The sequence below is a fragment of the Dermacentor silvarum genome, chromosome 1, assembly GCF_013339745.2.
Source record: "Dermacentor silvarum isolate Dsil-2018 chromosome 1, BIME_Dsil_1.4, whole genome shotgun sequence".
Classification (NCBI taxonomy): domain Eukaryota; kingdom Metazoa; phylum Arthropoda; class Arachnida; order Ixodida; family Ixodidae; genus Dermacentor; species Dermacentor silvarum.
In genome coordinates this window covers 151,847,257-151,865,784 of record NC_051154.1, presented here as the reverse complement: position 1 = coordinate 151,865,784, position 18,528 = coordinate 151,847,257, and the positions used below count along the sequence as shown (strand labels likewise).

The 18,528-nt window shown below is 45.0% G+C and overlaps 1 long non-coding RNA gene across 1 annotated transcript in view; it reads right to left on the bottom strand.

The window, feature by feature from the left end:
• Nucleotides 1–17,136, bottom strand: part of LOC125942705 (uncharacterized) — a 98,596-nt gene extending 81,460 nt beyond the window's left edge. Inside the window, exons 1-2 of the long non-coding RNA XR_007465311.1 lie at nucleotides 16,979–17,136; nucleotides 15,175–15,285 (exon numbers count right to left, since the gene is read on the bottom strand). This is a non-coding gene — a long non-coding RNA (uncharacterized LOC125942705). The remainder of the gene's footprint in view (nucleotides 1–15,174; nucleotides 15,286–16,978) is intronic.
• Between the last annotated feature and the right edge of the window lie 1,392 nt (nucleotides 17,137–18,528).

Genomic DNA, 18,528 nt, shown 5'->3' with positions numbered 1-18,528 from the left:
CTTAAGCGTGAATGCCCAGTGTGCCTCCCTTCATGTCGAAATCGCCATACGAAAAGCCTGGGTCGTTGCATTACCTGCTCTGTTCTGCGTTGCCGAGGTGGGCGTCTTTGAAAGGGTTGTTCTTGACCCATACATCTTGCCACCAATAACCCGAACCACAAATGTGATGGAAGAGTTCGCCAGATTGCAGGTGAACAAAGTGAAAGAATTTACTGAGCAGTGCACAGTGCAATTGAAGCCAAGACGCATGTTCAGCATTGCTTCTGGAAACATTCGTTCGGGGGTTAGACTGGAGAAGTTCAATCATGCTGCTTAGGGCAGTCATTGACCCGGGTCTGCGGAATGCGTGTAATTTCTTTCATGCCAAGAAACGTAGGAACCTTTTGAAGCAGTTCATACAGCAAAGTTTTCTCTATATTCTCACATGCTTCTGTTGTTTTTTCTTGAAAAATGCTATATAAATGCTGAATCTGATTCGTGTCCAATTTATAGTCTTTCTTTTGTGTAAGAACTGGTAGTCATCAGAAGGCCTCTTCGCTGATAATACGTTCGCCATGCGATGGGCTGTGCTTGTTCTAAGGAACCAACCCAGTAACATCTTTGTGCATCCGAGCTCGGAAGTGGACGTCAATGCTTGGTACGCATTCAAGAGTTGTTCGTTACTTCATGACAGCAAACAATTTCATCAATATTAAAAATTACATTAGATGTGCGATCGCCAGATAATTGACACCTTCATTGTTACACGAACAATACAGACCTTCTGTTGGTATATTAGTGGCCCCAGACATGCGCAGTTTTACAATGAACTTACCCTTCTGGTATTCCAGAATTATTTTATGCCTATAATCTCGAATAACACCGTGTGTCACGTCTCCGCTAAAACATATTTAGAAGTTGAGGATAATGTAGAGAACGGCGATCTAGGTTAAAGTGTTGCAGCTTCCGGGTATACTGTTACCCTTTCTTTGCCAGACATATATGATGCAGTCAGTTAATTTAACTAAGCTTTAGCTGTCGCTTTTTTTTCCTTTTCCATTATTTGATATGATATCTTGCGCATTACGAAGTTTGTACGCCTAGTTTATAACCACACGATCGCCTTCCTTTTCAGTCCTTGGATGCTGGTTTGCTTTTGCTCAAACATATTCAATAGAACTGATGTCATGCCTTTCTACAGAATGGGCAGTGGCGTTCCGCACATTGCAGGAGTAATGAAAAACCCCTCTTCCACCGCACTCCGGGATCGTTTATTGTGGGGCACGGGCGATGAGGGGTACCGACCCGCCGTGTGGACAATACCGGAAGCTGCTGTCGCCGGTGCTCTGCAAAGCGCCGGGTCTCGGTTGGCGGCGGCGGGTGGCATAGTAGCGTCTCCTCGCAACAACGGAGTTCGCCTGCGCTCAAGCCTCAGTAGCCCGCGTTGCGTTCATGGTTGGGGGCCCTGTCGCCGATGCTTCGTAAAACAAAACACTCACACCCCCGTGGCTCTTCCTAACAAGAGTGCAACCCACGCGGTGGTCGCCAAATGGCACCGCCATGCGGCCCAAACTCCAGGAATAGCAGGTGGCGCGTTTGTCTGCGATTCGCTAGTGTTTTGCGCTGCTATATCATGAAGCCGATAGCGGCCGTCGCAGTGCCGAATCGGCACTAAACCACCGTGCTGCCGAAACAGCCGAGCGACGCGCTGCACGTTCGGAACCGGCGAGAGTGGCGAAGCTTGTAGGCACGTAGAAATGGAGACGGATCAAGAACGGTAGCCCGAGCCTTATTATACAGCACGGTAAACTCGACATTGCTTATACTTCACATGGAGTTTCTGTGTGTACTGAAACGTGACTCAAGCGGCACTTGAGCGCGTGGCATACATTCACTGCAACGAGTGGTCATTCAATATAGTGCTTAGAAATGAACCATAATGAGCAGACATAACTTAGAAGCGATCAAGACAAATAAAAGAATAAAGAAAACAAACTAGTCTCAAATGCATAGAGACACGAAGAGGGACACGACCTACACTTTCGCAGAGAAGCTTCCAATTTTTTACTTGGTACAACGGCCCTATACCTCGCAGCGTTTTAAAAATGTTTTTTAGCTGTAGCCCTTCACCTACAATAATTAAACTACTAGAGAGTGTCCCTCTCTCTCTTTTTATTGTAAGCCTAGTGCAAGTATAGATAAAACTGCCCGTTCAGTTGTGACACAAGAGGACTTCAGTGAGCATTGACTGCATTCGGCGGCGGCCAAGTAGACGGGCAAGATTCGTGACATTTCGCGACTTACGCAGGGAGAGCTTTTTTGGAATTGTTCGCTGTGAACTGAAGCTTCAAACATGTGAAACTGATCTCCACACTCACAGGCATGCGCGTGCATGGGGCTTACTGTTATCTATTATTATCTGTGAAAAATGTAAAGTTGGGCAATTGAAAGAGCTGACAACGTTAATCAGGAACTATGCTTCATGACAACTATATGCGCTGTGCTGTCCGACCTCCGCTCGAACTACTCATGTTGTCCTCTTCTCTCCTAAAATCTTCATTGATCCCGCTTCCCGAATATTAGAGTACAATGCATGAGGTAGGCGCCTTATCTACACTTCCGCCTTCGCTTTCGTCTGCACGTTTTTCTCGACGCAAATTTTTTGGCCGACAGAAAAGAATAGAGATTGTGGACAAAATTACACAAATTGATGCATTACGGAGTAAATTATCGGAAAGGACGTAGAAATGACATATAATTTATTATTTAATAAAAAGGCACAGACGTGTGCGTCTTATAGTTATAGTTCCTTTCGACCCTGATATAAAAATCAACCGGCCGTGACAAATATGAGAAGAAAGAACTGCTTTCAGCAGTTCTTTCTTCTCTAACCCAAAAAGAGAATGAAACCGTTTGCCTGAGGATGTTGTCAGAGTGATCGAAAGTGAAGTATTGTCTTCCGAAATTGTAATTTCAGTGTTTGTGCGCGTTTGCATTTATCCTACTTCTCCTGTGAATATTTATGTCTAAACGCGGTATATATATATATATATATATATATATATATATATATATATAATGCGGTTTTACGTTCCCAAAGCACGATCTGACCATAAGACATGCCATGGTGGGGGACTCCAGAATAATTCGGACCACCTGGGGTTCTTTAACGGGCACGTACCTCTACGTACTTACACGGGTGTTCTCGCATTTCGCCAACACCTAAATGCGGCCACCGTGGCCGGGATTTGATCTCGTGACCTCGTGCTTAGCAGCCCACCACCATAGCCACTCAGCAACCAGGACGGATGCTGTATATTCCGAAAGTATCTTACGTACGTATAGGGAGTGTTCCAAAGAATGAACGCGACATTTCTTAAGAACAGGCAAGATAAAATAATTAAGCCTCTTCCTCGGGCTTCCTTTAGCCACCGTTGCATAAATTCCAAAATGACTACTGATAGTAATAAAAAAAACTATTATAAAAATAGGCAAACTTTTAACTCAAAAGAATGAAACGCTTGATACTAACGAGAAGTTTGAAGCCTGTCGTTCGAACGGTTCATAACCGCTTCCAGACAAGTAAAGAACGCTGGTGCTGTTAATTTCGGTGATTGAATCAATTCCCGACAATTTTAACACAAAGAGCGAAACTGCAAAGCCAATGAGCGGAAATGTCATCGCCCTCGTAGACGTTCATGAGTGACGTGACTGGTACCGCCTCATTACATATAGGGCGAGAATGAAGCTACTGACATGCTCGTATGTCATTTGGGTAAAAGCAATCCGGGGGAAATCATTTCATCACCTCATGTTCCCCTATTCATAAAGAATTTCAAACGTATTTTCTGAAATTCCCGCTATACAGTCTGCGTATCAAATATGTGGCTGAATGTGTCTTTACATAAGTGAACTGGTTAAAGCGAATAGCTGCCATTGGCTCTTTCGACTGTGGTGGTTGGTGGTCGGACTTTCACCACCGGTACAAAGGCGAAAATTCAAAGGGCGCGTGCTCTCGCGCAACCTAGTTGAGCGGCGCGTTTGTCACCGAGCGCCACCTATTATAGCGCTTTAAAACCCTGTCACGCGAAAGCTTTAGGGCGTCTGAAAATTTCGGTGCTGTGATGGAGCGTTTGGGATGAACAGCCCTCCTCTTCTCTCGCCCTCCGCTCCCCATGTGAAGGTGGCGACAGAAAAGAAAGGCAGTTGAATTCCACGCCGGCGTTCGCGCAGCTGCAGGCAACGCGCATATGAGGACTCGACTTATATGTGTAGCCACCTATACTACCCTACAGATGTGCTGGTTAACGGAGTGACACAATGAAACAACTGACGCCAGCTAAATATCTTGACTGCAACAAGTATCCCTTTACAGACGAGACATATAAATGCCCGAAAAAATATTATTTCTAATTAATATGCATATTCACTAAAAAATTACTAGGGGTCCCTTATGCTACAACTAAGATGACTTGAAGGCGAAGGCCCGAGCGCCGCTAACTCAATGACATGACGACCTTTTTTTTGCAGAGTCATCATCACTCTGAAACCACAATTTACAGTCATTTTTGCAAGTCATCATGGTTTTTTGCAAGTCACCCTTTCTATGTTTCGCCAAACTCGAACCATGACTCAGCACTTTTTTAGTGAGTCACTCACTTGGACCCTCTGATCTCACACATATATATTTTTTCACAAGTCACTCCCCCACTCCATATCCTCTTGATTCACTCTTAATTCACACTTTATTCACTCTTGATTCACCCTATCACTGCTTGGTTCACCTTCATTCACTCTATCATCTCCGTTTTACTTCCCTCACAATTGCTTTGCTCTATTTCTCAAAAGCTCCAATTTTAATCACTCTCATTCACCCTATCACCTCTTTATTCACTTTCATTCAGTCTTAATTTACTCTCATATGTGCTCCTCTGTATCTTTGCTCACTCTCTCTCATCATTACCTTTCGTTTGACTCCTATCACCCAACTAAACCCCTTTAATTCACTATCAATGCACTCCTAATTCACCATCAATTCATGCTTACTTTACCTCATTTACCTGTTTACCCCTTATCCCTTCAGTTAACTTGCTTAATCATTCTTCCACCGTTAATCATGGTTGTGTGTGCATTATCGTCTCTAATCCTGAGAGGACCATTCGTGTCGACGAAGTAGTTTTAAAACGGCTTTGAAACGGAGACCTCATCATATACAGGGTGTTTCATTTTAACTGCAGATAATTTTTAAAAAAATTGCCTATGGCAGATAGCACAATTCTAATCCTTGATCTAAACTACTAGATGAGGCGGCCATTACTTTTACGAGATATCCAAAGCCTAATTGAATGCTTAAATTAATTACGGTAATTAACTTTTTAATGAATTATTTTATGGCACTTATCATAATCTACAAACTGTAGCTAGTGAGTTTCCAAGGTGTATCCACTTCTAACGAATTTCTGGGCGGCGCTAGTTTCGAGATAATAATTTTGGAAGTGTCCGATGAAATGCGTTGGTGTTCCAGTTACTTTTGTGCTTCAATTCATAAAACAGCGCTTTCTTCAAGAATGTAACTAGAAAGCCAATGCATTTCATCGTACACTTTGAAAATTAATATATCGAAACTGGTTCAGACCTGAGAATTCGTTCCAAGTGCGAACTCACCGGCCATAATTCGTACATTGAAATGCGTCGAGTAGTAAACTACTCGACGTATTTCAGTCTACGAATTAAAATGAAGATGAAGGATGAAAATTGTGCTATCTTTAAAAAAATTGTGCAGCTGAACACCATGTATAAGGCTTTCGCCTTAATAAGCAGAATCAACGAAAACAAAAATATTTTGGGGAAAGATTTTCAGCAGTAGCAGTGCAACACCAGGCAGAACACTGGAAGTGGGCTTCACCCCAAACCACCTAGGGTATCGTTTGAAACTTGTACAGACCACTGTTGTCATATGTTAACCATAGATGAACATTGCACTTGCTTTACATTGCGTGGGTGATAACGCTGCACCCGGTGATCTTCCATCGATCGGTCTCCTCTGATCTCTGTCTCAGAAGAAAGCTAGTCGCGTGCCATACTTCATCCTCGTCCTGCATTCCTGCTGCATTCCAAATGACGCTTGCAGGCCATCATTCAGTGTTGGCCGAAAACATTTAGCAAGGAATTTCCTACTGAATACCGAAACTCATCAAGAAAAAAAATGTTTCTAGTGTGTGGCCTTTAGGCAGCACTCATCCATAAAGGGCTGTACGCCTTCAAGCGCATTATTCTATTAGCAAAACCAATAGCTTTCCACAAGCGTTCGGCTATTCGCTCGCATTGCAATAATCGTCTATGTTCCTGATCAACATTTTACTTCTAATTTTGTGTGAGAGTCTAACGGTGTCAGATTTCTTTATTACTTGTCCCATTACGCAATGCTCTCGAGGCGATGTATGTATTGCGTAAACAAACAAATAAATAATTATTCCTAATTATTTAATTCCTTCTCACCTCTATATGGTGCAGTATGACTGAAGTTATAATTTCTTACTTTTAGGTTTGAAAGTGTGTGCCGCTATTTTTGAATAATTTAAATCTTGTTGCTTAATCAAATTCAAGGGCGCTATGCAGGATGTGCCGAGTTTCTCGTTCGCACGAGTTTTACCCGAGTTTGCTCGATGGCAATCAGTGAACGGAGATAGCTAGGAAAGCGCAAGAACAACGGGCCAAAAGAAATGTCGAGATAAAGCCGCGTATTACAACATGAGCGCACCCTGCGCGGCTTTTCAAGCAGAGAAGACTGCGCAACGAAACGCGCCAGCGCCGTGTATTGTTATCAACGTATTATTGCAATTTAGCAATACCGTCACTCTCCCGCTGTCTATCTGTACACTTGCTGTAAGCCGCTTGCCACGCCTTTCTCGGGCGCGTCAAGGGCGTGCCTCCTCTTTCGGGCATTATCTTTCTATCCTCCGTTAAATGCGAACAGGGCACATGCTGTGCATTCTTGCATCTACACTTTCCTTCAATCGAATACATTAAAATACAACAAATAAAATAACGAACAATTTATTTCTTAAAGTATCGGTTTTTCGTTTTGAATGCTATAAATTTCTGATGACAAACGGAGATAGAGCGAGTTATTAGATCTTGCACTTTTTTGCCGTGAGTGGTGACAGTGAGGCGACAGCTTACAAGCGGATACATTCTAGAGGGTCGCACGCACGAGAGAGTTCATACGGGGACAAGTCGCCAGGGGCGCTGCAGTGCTATTCTAGATTAATCAGTCATGATAATGATCTGACCATTCCCTGTCTATTAGAAGAAGGGCAACGTATCGCCGCGGTATGGCTGTTCACCGCAGGCGCTTCACTGAGGCTATTAAGGCCGCCGCTTTACCAACGAAAAACGAGACTCTAGCCATAGAGAGGGGAGCAACGGCTGTCGCTGCAAAATGGCTGTACGCACCATGTTTATTTCTGTGCGCGAAGCCTTCATGATGCATTGTGAAGAAGAGCGAGCTGCCCAGCGTCACAATTGATTTTCATCGCTTGCCCAGTGAAGGTGCCTCTGTGCGCGTATACGCAGTATTTTGAGTGCGTTGTGCACTCCAAAGTGCTTGCCGATTGTTTGTGCTGGAGCTAACAGCGATCGCAGATGGATATCGTAACGACACCGCAACAATCGCCTTTTGGCAGATGAGGGCTCTAGTGTGCAGTGATGAAATGAGACTTCGAACGCAGGAAGGTGTTGCAAGTGATGAGTGTGCAGTGCTTGTGATGAAGAAATGTTATGGTAATGGGTCTAGAAAAGCGGGCGATGCCTGACGCTGACCGTGTTAGCGGCACTACCGCTCGGATACATAGCCGATGACAAATCAGTCATCTCAAATGACAGCTGCGATACGTTGTCTTTGGAAAACACTATACGCACGCTTCAGTATCGTCGTCCACCACGGCGCATCGACGCCTTGCAAGTAGCTATAGTGACGTGCTGATAATTATTTGCTGTGTGCTACGGCGTGGTGGCATCTTGTGGGGCCATCACAGCCCGAGAAGATATAGGCGTATGTATAAGCCAGCGATAGTCGGCGCTCAGTACATCACCGATGACAGTGCGTTGTGCGTGTTTTATCTCGGCGGTCAAGATTGTTGATGCCTCTCTGCACAGCACCGCGTCGCTGTTGCCGAACAATAAGTTGGGCGTGGCTCAACTGTGGTGTGTGCGCGCACCAGAGTTACATGCCTCGCGTGGGGCGTGACCTATGGTTTTAATTGACAGGCGAACTCGTGCCAAACTCGTACATCGCGAAACCCTCCCCGAGTTGAACTCGGAAACATGGCAGCGGCAGCAGCAGCCTGTGTCATCGCATCCAGCGACAGCACGCGTCAATAGACCGTCTGGACCCATTCACCTACATGACCGACGTAGAGTTTCAACGTCTTTCGCCTCCGCAGACGAGGCGAAAGCTCTCGTCTGCGGAGACAGCGTGGCGGGCAAATTATGCTTTCGGAGCACATATTGGTGTGACTATAGGCTGCGGAGGAAAACTTTGTGCGATCACTTCGGCTCTCTCATGTTTCAAGCGCTGCTCGTCCACCGCGCCCAAGCCTCCGGCCAGGTCCGACGTCGTCATCGGAGTACTGGGGCCCCTGCGAGCACCTGGGGTTCAACCCGGACCAACCAACCTGCGCTGGCGAAGTGGTCACATTATATTGGAAAGCTCAGAATGGACGCCGGGCTGCCTTCCGGTGCAACAGCTGCCGAACTCAGCTTTCGCAGTTAGACGGTACCGCTGCACTGCACGGGCAGAGAGGCGAAGGAAGTTGCTTCGCCAAGACGGAGCGCCTCGGCCCTCCGAATGACCACCTCTTTAGGCGGCAAGTGATTTGGCTTACGTACTGACGTACTGCGTGAGCAGTAGCGTAGATGTGTGGCTCTTGAATGAGATGACCAGCGACTTGTGTCCTTTATCGAAGCATGCCATCGCCGACTGGAAGAACTACGCCCGTGAGGTCAGGATGGACGAGCTGCCGGCGCGACCTCCTCTCGGGGCCCCCGGAAAGATAGTGCAATTTGACGAGTGCCTTCTTCGCGGCAAGTGAAAGTACAATCGAGGCCGCCTGATGAAGGGCGACAACGTTCCATCGAGCCGCCAAAATTACGGTGGTGTTAAAAGATCGTGCACCATGTGTCTTCGGCATGGTCTGCGCTACCACAGGAGTGCTGCGACTTTTCAAGGTCGGCCGACGAGACGAAGCGATTATTGCAGCCAATGTTCTACCGGGGGCCTTTATTCGCAGTAACGCATGGGTCGCATAGAACTGTATTCCAAATTTAGTAGATGCAAACGAGGCGAGCCTCAATCTGCACTGGGAGACAGTCAACCACACCGTGAAGTTTCTGGGCCCCATCACGAGCGTTCAAACGGAAAAAAATAGAAATTTGTTCTCAAAAATGAATCGCCACCTCGTCAGCAGTGGTTACAGGGTAACTGCACCGCTGCTGGAGTCATTCCTGGCATAGATGTCGTGGTAATCAATTAACCGCCACGTACGCTGCGAAGATGATCATTTCTTGCGTTTGTTAGAAGCCACGGATCCCTCGGGCTACCCAGTACAAAGACTCTTTCCTGCGGTTTTTAGAAGCCATCTCTCGGCGCTAGCCCGTCTGAAGGTGCATCACAAAATAAAAGAAAATAAAGCGCAGTTTTCTGACCGTTGTACGAGTGCTTTCCGGCATTCGTCAATGCTTACCCAGTAAGCGCGTGGCAAACCACTACTGCGCTAGCAGACGCTTATTTGTCTCGCAGCCTTACTTTAGCGCGAGCAACGAGAGATCTGTTGAAAGCGCAATGTGAAAACCAGGCGCACACCAATCTGGGCTCGGAAATGGGAGCGCAAGCAGGTAGCGAGCCACACCAATTCAATCCAGAGGAAAGAGAAGGAGCAACGAGCGATCTGTTCAAAGCCCAGTGCGAAAACCAAGCGCACACCAATCTGTGCTCGGAAATGCTAGCGCAAGCACGTAGCGAGCCGCGCCAGTCCAATCCAGAGGAAGAAAGAGGAGGGTGAGCCTCCCCTCGTGGTGTAACGCGAAACGTATTAAACGACAAATTAGTCTAATACACATTCAGTGCACATCTTGTAAACTTTAAAATGCTTATAACCCACATTAATGTGACTAATATTATCGTACTAAATACATTTATTTTATAACATGCTTGTGCCTATTATGCACTTAGTGGAAGAACAAACAAGTGAAAGAAGGCACAACCATGCACCGAGCGTATGATGACGTGAGCCCCAGTTTGTCGACCGCCCATATGGCAACGCCCAAGAGATGATAGCCACCCAGAATGAATCTAGATAAACCAATGAAACTGGAGGCGTACCGACGGACAAACTTCGTCTTGTTATCATTAGTTCTTTCATCTTGGGGCGTCGTCAGAGCTCGTGAAGATCCCGAGTTTCGCCAAACTTGGCGCATCCTGCATAGCACTCCTGTGCGTAAAAAGCTTGGGCTGAGATATAACGTTCATTTCCACGATACGTCACAGTGGAAGCACGCGCTGATACCCATCACAGAATGGTGTAAAATGGCCAGAACAAAGGCGAAACAGAGGCGGGCTACAAAAACTGCTGCCGCGTACTCTGCTCACGCCATCACACTAGAAAAGAACATTGCCTTCACGTCCTATACATTCGGTCGATAGTCGAAAGAAGAAGCGAGGCGCGCGGCCGCATCATTGCGTGAGTTGACTGTGGTCGCCACAGTTTTAACGTTTGCCTTCTCCGTTTACGCATTGATCGATACGACCAGGCGAGGTTGCCATCAGGGCGCCAGATTGCACTTGTTCCTCGTTAGTTTTATATATATATATATATATATATATATATATATATATATATATATATATATATATTTCACGCGAGTTCTCATTTGAAAGCGACGACGTCAAGAAAACATAGCGGGCGGGGAGTGACAGGGAAAGCAAAGATCCGCAAGGCAGAGAAAGAGGGCCTCACAAGTCGTGATTCGAGACCGCTTCCGCGTGGGCGCTGAGGAAAACAACGTCCTCGCATGGGCTCTGTGGCGTGACGAGCATGGCACGAAATATTTGCCTCTTATATATTTGTTGTCCCATTTTCGCCACGATGGTCACTGTCGGTCTGGGCCGTAAAAAATAAAGGAAAAGAAAGAAAAAATAGCCATTCACGCGTGGAACTCGGTCACGTGTGCTGTGTGTCATATGGTGTGCCAAGAGTTCCTGTCAAGCCGACATGTCATACTCTGGCCATCCTGCACAGCATACCAAGGCTTTATTTTATGCGTCGGAACGCAAGCATAAGTTCAAACCGAGTCATCGCCTATAGTGCGATTCAGCTCATCTGCTGGCGTGGCTGCTGAGGAAACGCGCGACCAGACGATCGACTAGCACGGTCCTGCGCCGCGGGGTTTTGATTCGAGTAAAAAAACAAAATTCCGCCGGAATTCAACTGCTTTTGCTGCATTTTTCGCGCGACGTCAACTTGTGTCCACTTCAGATTGTTGTTTTTACTCCCAGGGTAATCTCTATCTTTCACTGCCAATAAACCTGCACTATCTAGCTGACACAAAACACCAAGGTTCATTCATGCACATCTATTTCTCTTGCCACTGTTCGAATTTAGACAAAAGCATACAGATATCTACTGATGGTCTTCCATGTCCCTCTTCAAGGGCGCAACAATACTTAAGTACTATAGCTTCATGCTACATTTGGCTTGTTGACAGTTTTTGCTTTCATTAATGGTTATGTACGACGAACTTGCCGGAGAATATAAACGACCTAATGTTGTCGGTCATAGCCTTAACTGAAGTGTGGCTTCATTTCCAAATTGAAGGCAGTGAACTTTTTGGGCAGCACCTCATTTATAGATCAATTGTTACGATCGTAGCGAACGTCTGCGTGGCGGTGTTTTGTTAGCCATGCGCAAATATTTACCCTCTCACAAATATTCCAGTTGCGACCAGCTTGGAGACTGCATGGGCGGTAGTTCAAGTAGCCCACCAGGAAGTAGTTCTGGAGGTATGTTATCCTCCTCCTAGTCTTACGCAATGTTTCGTCAGTGAATTACATGATGTAATTCATTCGGTCTCTTCAAGCGACCCCACGCCACCTCTCCTAGTCTATTATTCGGTAATTTTGACATGTCTCTCTTAATGTGGTGCATCGATTCTACTTGCATTAATCCATCTTGCTCATTAGTTAAGATTATCTTCGATTTATGCTCCTTTTTCTGATTAACTTAGCTTGTTAAGCAGTTATCTAGAATAATGCAGTCAGTCGCTAACACTTTTGACATCGTATTTGCATATCATGCCGACGCCGTTTCTTACATTACGTACATTACATTACGTACGTGCCTGGTTTTAGCGATCATAGCTTGCTTGCAAGCGAAGTAAACATTATTAGACCTAGCCGCTCTAGAAATGACAAAAAATAACAAAGATGATGAAAACGCTCACTTTGATCCAATGAGCAATGAGCTTGTCTCATATCTTGATAGTTTCTGACGGGCATTGACAGGTGAACCCTAGCGACTATAGAAGCGCGTTTGTCGCCAACATTAACGAAATATTGACTGAATGTGTTCCAGTTCTTACTACAAAAACAGGTTAAAATGCTGCATAATATAACAACCACATAAAGCGCTCATCGAAGAAGAAAAAACGCCGTTATAGGTCTGCGAAGATTTCGGCAGGGAATGATTGCTGGGCAGGCTTCAATGTAGCACCTAACAAATACGTATTAGTGGTACGAGAGACAAAATATAACTTTTCAAGCAGAAGCTTGCCTTATATGTTTCTATGTTCACAAGCGATCCAAGGAAATTTTGAAGCACAATAAAGGCAAACGAAAAGTTCATTGCCCTAACTGACACCTCAAGTGACACCATTCCCGACGCCGCATTCTGTCAGGTCCTTAACGAGGTCTTATGAAATAATTGTTTTTCGAACACAAAAACGCCAGCATCTCCATAGCACTCTTATATTTACACAGTAATGTTTACTATAATAATATATACGATGGTATAACAATACTTATACACTCATTAAAGTTGTTTTCTACACCTGGCGATGACCGAATTAATTTTAAGTTGGCAAAACGAACTACGTTCTGTTCCTCTATCGTATTGTCAATGATATTCCAGCAGTCCCTCCGACGATGGTTTTCTTCCAATAAATTGAAAAATTGGGAAGATATTTCTACTCCATAAGTCAGGTAACAAGCATCCCCCCCCCCCTCCCCAAAACCCCATCTCGTTTACCAACATACTGAGTAAAATTCTTGAACATATCTTGTTTTTGCATATTTTAAACTTCCTGGAATCTAAATCACATTTTTTCATACTCACAAGGCTTCCGTAAAATGTACACGTGTAAAACACTACTAGTAAACTTCGCGCAGAATCAAAACGCTATTCTGAATGGTGCTTCCTTAGCCAACTGCATTTCTCGCGACTTCTCTATGGCGTTCGACAAAGCGTACCATAAGTTTATTCTGTCCAAACTTCGTGTACTTAACATTGATAATAAACTCTTGACTTGGATTGAATGTTTTCTTTTTAATCGTGCCCTGTTTGTTTCAGCTAACAACACTTATTCAGCCGACCTAGCGCTGTACATCCTGGTGTACTGCAATGTTCATTGCTTAGTCCTCTCCTCATTGTAATTGATATAAACGACCTACCTTCTGTTTCCTGAAGTACTCGACTATTTACAGGTGATTGTGCAATTTTCCAAGAAATTACTTGTGAAAACGACGTAACATTTTTTTTAATCTGACGTTAACGCTGTCCGTTCGGGGTGCAAGACATGGATATAATGTCATTAAACATTGATAAGTGTAAATTTATGCATGTTTCCAGATCAACTAGCACACTATCTCTTTACCAACTGCATAATATAACATTGGAACATGTGTCTTCATATAAGCATCTTGGCGTGCATATCACTGCTAACGTGTACCTCCGAATGCGCACATAACCTGTATTATAAATAAAGCAAACCGCATGCTCGGTAATGTTCGTCACCATTTTTTTTTCAAATTGCTCTTTTTTTTAAAAGCTTCTCGTGCATAAATAATTATTTAGATGAAAACTTGAGTATGCTGCGTCATTATGGGACATTTTTCGGGAAACTCTGATTGAAGCATGCGGTTGAAATGGTTCAGAACAGTGTCATTTGTTTTATTCTCTCCGAATACCGCCATACCGCCAGCATAACAACTATGAAATTAAGTAAGAATGTACCATCTCTCGCATCCCGTCGTACAATACATCGCTTAGTTCTTTTACATAAGGTATACAACCATGCACACCACCATAACCAAGTAATTCTTCCTTTCCAGGACGTTTCAAAGCGACTAGATCTCAGTAATAAAGTTGGCATTCCGTCGTGCAGAACTCATACCTTCTTGAGCCCGTGCATACCCCGTACATCAAATAGTCTAATTGTAGAAAGAGTGGGATTGAATGATCACAAGAAACGATGCTATTTGAGGTAGCTGCGAATCCAGAAACTATATCCCTTAACTCGCAAAAGGTGACATTGCGCGCGACATCGTCAAAGACCTCTGTGTTATCAAGGAATGTGGTAGCAGAGAAACTCTTATATAGGAATTCTGGAGAACGGCGTGCATCCTTGAGCCACGTTGTCTATAAAGAAACAGCCTCGCCTGAATAAAGCCATATATCGTCTGAATAGCCTTCGTATTAATCAAGGCACCACTCTAGCTGTGCTAGAACCATCATCTGTATTACTTTCTTTATAATATTGACGAGTGCTGTCGTACACGGTATGGCACAATGTCAACGGGCGATTTGCCGCGGTTCAGAAGCGGAATCGGGTGACTTGCTTTCGCTTTCTGGAAAGCTGTACATACAAAATAAGGAGAGAAGGGGCAAAAATAGCGCGCTCACTTATACAGGGACATAAATGAGTTTGCAACTGGAGTGAAATGATTGTATATATGCTCAATTGCACAGAACGTGAATGAACGTGCAGCCAAAGGTTATAGTAGTTCGTATGACCACCAAACTACTAATAAGGAAACAGAATGACAAAACACGATTTGACATAGCTATAAAACTTGGTTGAAGTGCTAAAATAAGCCATCAATAAACGCGGGTATTTTCAACAAGATAAAACTAAAGATATAACCTGTGGGAAGACCGTGGTCCCGAAGTCGCGGTCTGCAGACCTCAGTCAGAGCTGGAACTTCCTTCTTCGGCTTTCCCTGGCCATGATGCTGCTGCGTCTATCTTAAGGATGCTGCGCACAGAGATTTTCGAATTTTTCTTACCAATAAAATTATAACGTAACACAAAGTGCATAAAATTACGTCAGCGCAATTTATCGTGCAGGAAATCAAATTATTCACTTGCTTGAACAGCAAGTGCACTCCCCGTGCGGTACCGATATCTCCTGGAGTGGAAAATTATCCCACTAAGGTCACTAAATGTGGATTCACACGACAGGCCGGATCGCTAATTCAGTCGGTAGACAAACGTGGCCTTGCCCAGCTGCAGCGAATTTCGCCGCTAGGTGATCATGTGTGGCGTCCTTGTGTTCGGAGTAATGATTCGGTGGCACTGAGGCGCGTCGTGTGAATACACCTAAAATATCGACCTCTTACGATGGATATTTGCCTAGTGCAGGCTTTATTATTCTTAATGCGCCTTACATTTGGCCAAACCAACTAATCACATTTGTCCAATATCAAATGCTTGAGTGTAATACGAATTTAATAAGGGGCCAACTTCACAAAACTTTTCGTTCGTAAGTGCTTTTTGCCAGTGGCTGGCCGCCTTCGGTAATAATTAAGGGGCCTCAAATGAAGAAAGTTTCGAAAGTTTCACAAGATTTCACGTGGTATAGAGGTGTATTTCATTCAGGAGCAAAGTGTGATGCCACAGTAGCAAACATCACTTTCAATGAATCCAAATATGGTGAGATAGGCCAAATAATAAATTGTTTCGACTCAATTTAGACAAGTTCGCAGGCGGCCAAAGGTGAGAAATGCTCATTTAGCTACTGGTAACTGCTGTGCAGAGGTGACGTCCTCCACGTGATCTCAGAGAATGGTGCGTGTGTGACATAAGCGCGGTTCTCGTGCATTTAGAACAGTCTCCACTTGCATTGGTCCCGCTTCCTGTCGACTGCAACAACTGTTATTATCCTTTGCAGTGCTCGAACAGATTCAAATAATTGAATATTTCGAAAAGCGAATTCTCATATCGAACTGCAATGACTGTTGGATTCGTATTTGAAATTTCAAAAAATTGCGCACCTCTACTAATAATATGTTCAACTTCACGATCGGCTGTTATCTGCTCTTACGAACCGTTCTGGCGTAAGATATATTTGTAATATTTCCTCTGAATATGGCCCATATACTGTTTTATTTACAACGTAGAATAATAGCTTTATTTTATTAGTTATTGAAAGATGACACAAATAAGCTATACATAGCGGCTTCCACAATAAAAGGAGCTAATAACAAACGCACAAGTTTACTCAAAGATATAATCCTTGGTACCTAAAAAGGCTTCATGAACCCGCATCTGACCTTTAGCAACAATCGAGCCATGACAGATCTCTAACGATACATTAAATTCTATCAAAATTTTATTCATGTGATAAGGGCACAGCCTTCTCGGGGTAGCGTGGCCTTTAGACCGGGCTTCACCGGCCCTGAAGCGGCTGCCACTGAGTGCTCACTTCGATCAGTTTGCTGCGTGTCCCGCCAAGGCGCGAAGAACGAGTAAGAACAAAGCAACTCATTAGCGGTGCTATAATAATTCGTTTAAGATTATTTGGGAACTAACCGCCTTTTCTTGTGAAAGTCTAACCCCTTTTCGTGGGCCGATACCGAAGATAGTGCTGTTAAACATAATGGTGAAAACCGCACGCTAGTACAGTACCACCGTGCGGTGGTACCGTACCAGCGTTCTTGCGTTCTTACATTGTTGCATGCTTGCCTCGTGAGACCTAGTGTTTTGAAACGCTGTCGTTTAAGACGCTGCGCCTCTGGTCGCAAATGCTGTAGGGGGTGCCGAGCTGATCCTTGAGAAAGTGCATGGCGCTCGAAGTACCGGTTGGCTCACCCGTACCAGTAAGGCACTGTGGTAAGATGAGCGCCACCCAAAACACATTGTGTGACTGAGTGCCACAAATAACCACCTCCCAAAGCATACAAAACGCATTCTTGGATAGCATACATGATTGGTTCCTCGTATTTTTTTTTATTCCACATTACGCCGCGGGATGACCCATACTGGCGCTTAATTGTTACCGGCAATATTTATTTAGCTTTCTCAAGAAGAGACGCGCAGCCTCCTTAAAATTTTCTTTGCCTCTTCTTCACGGTTTTGGACAGTCTATGTGTATGGGCTGCATATTAGTCTCTAATTGCAAGCTTCCGTGGCCCTAAGGAACGATGTCTGTTTCCCCAGGGCCCTCAGGACCTGAATGCCACTGTAAAAAAGCTAAAGCTTCTTTGGAGAGCTTTCCATAGTCGCATTTTTTCCCGCGTGCTGCTAATCAATTCATGGTTGAGAGAGAGATAGCAAGGAAAGGAAACGCAGGGAAGTCAACCAGACGAGCGTCCGGTTTGCTACCCTACACTAAGGATAAGGGAAAGCGGGAATAGAAACAGGAGTTTTGTGTTATCCTTACGGGCAAATGGAAACACGTGTCGTGTTAATACCATGGCGCTAGAATACATAAAAAAACTTGAGTTTTGCCCCGCTTCGTTCCAAGCCTATTCTGCACTCTAGGTACATGAAGGCTTAACAAAGCGTCGCAGTTTGGCCGAAAGGCGAAACATCGATTGCGATAGCAAATTAGTGGACAGCTATGCAAAGTAAGGATAGTAGTTTTATCGGCCGTATAAACTTGTAAAAATAGGCATACTAATAAAATTAACAAGCATGGTGTCACGCGCGCACAAGCAAACATGAATGGATCTGACTCGATGACCGCGGAAACTCGCAGCGAGCGAATTGAGTTTCGTGCCGGCACTTGCATTAACGCGATCTTAGCCGCGAAAACACAGGGAGGGCGGACACTGCTCCCGCCTCAAATGGCTTTCAAGATACAGCCGCGAAGGTGGGGAACCCCCCCCCCCCCTACCCTCTCCCCGGAGCCTTCCGGCCCGGCGGGAGCACGCGGCAGCAGTACAGCGCGTCCCCTACACCTCCCTACCCTCCCGCGGGAACGTTGTGCGCGACTGGAAGCCTGCGCGCTTCCTTCCCGCTTCCCGCCCTTGTGTGCGCGAGCCGCGATTGCTGGCTGGCCATCGCATGCTTTAACTTGTACATGCAGAATACGGCGCGCGGCGAAGATTATATTAACTGTGGACTTTATACGGAACCTCACGGTGACGACGACGGCGACGACGGCATTCGCAAATGCCGTTCTAGGTTTGAGATCAGATATCTTGTCGGGTTTGAAAGTTCACTAAAGATCGGTTGGCCGGTTGGCTTTGGGAGCCCCCGGTAAAACCATGATTGA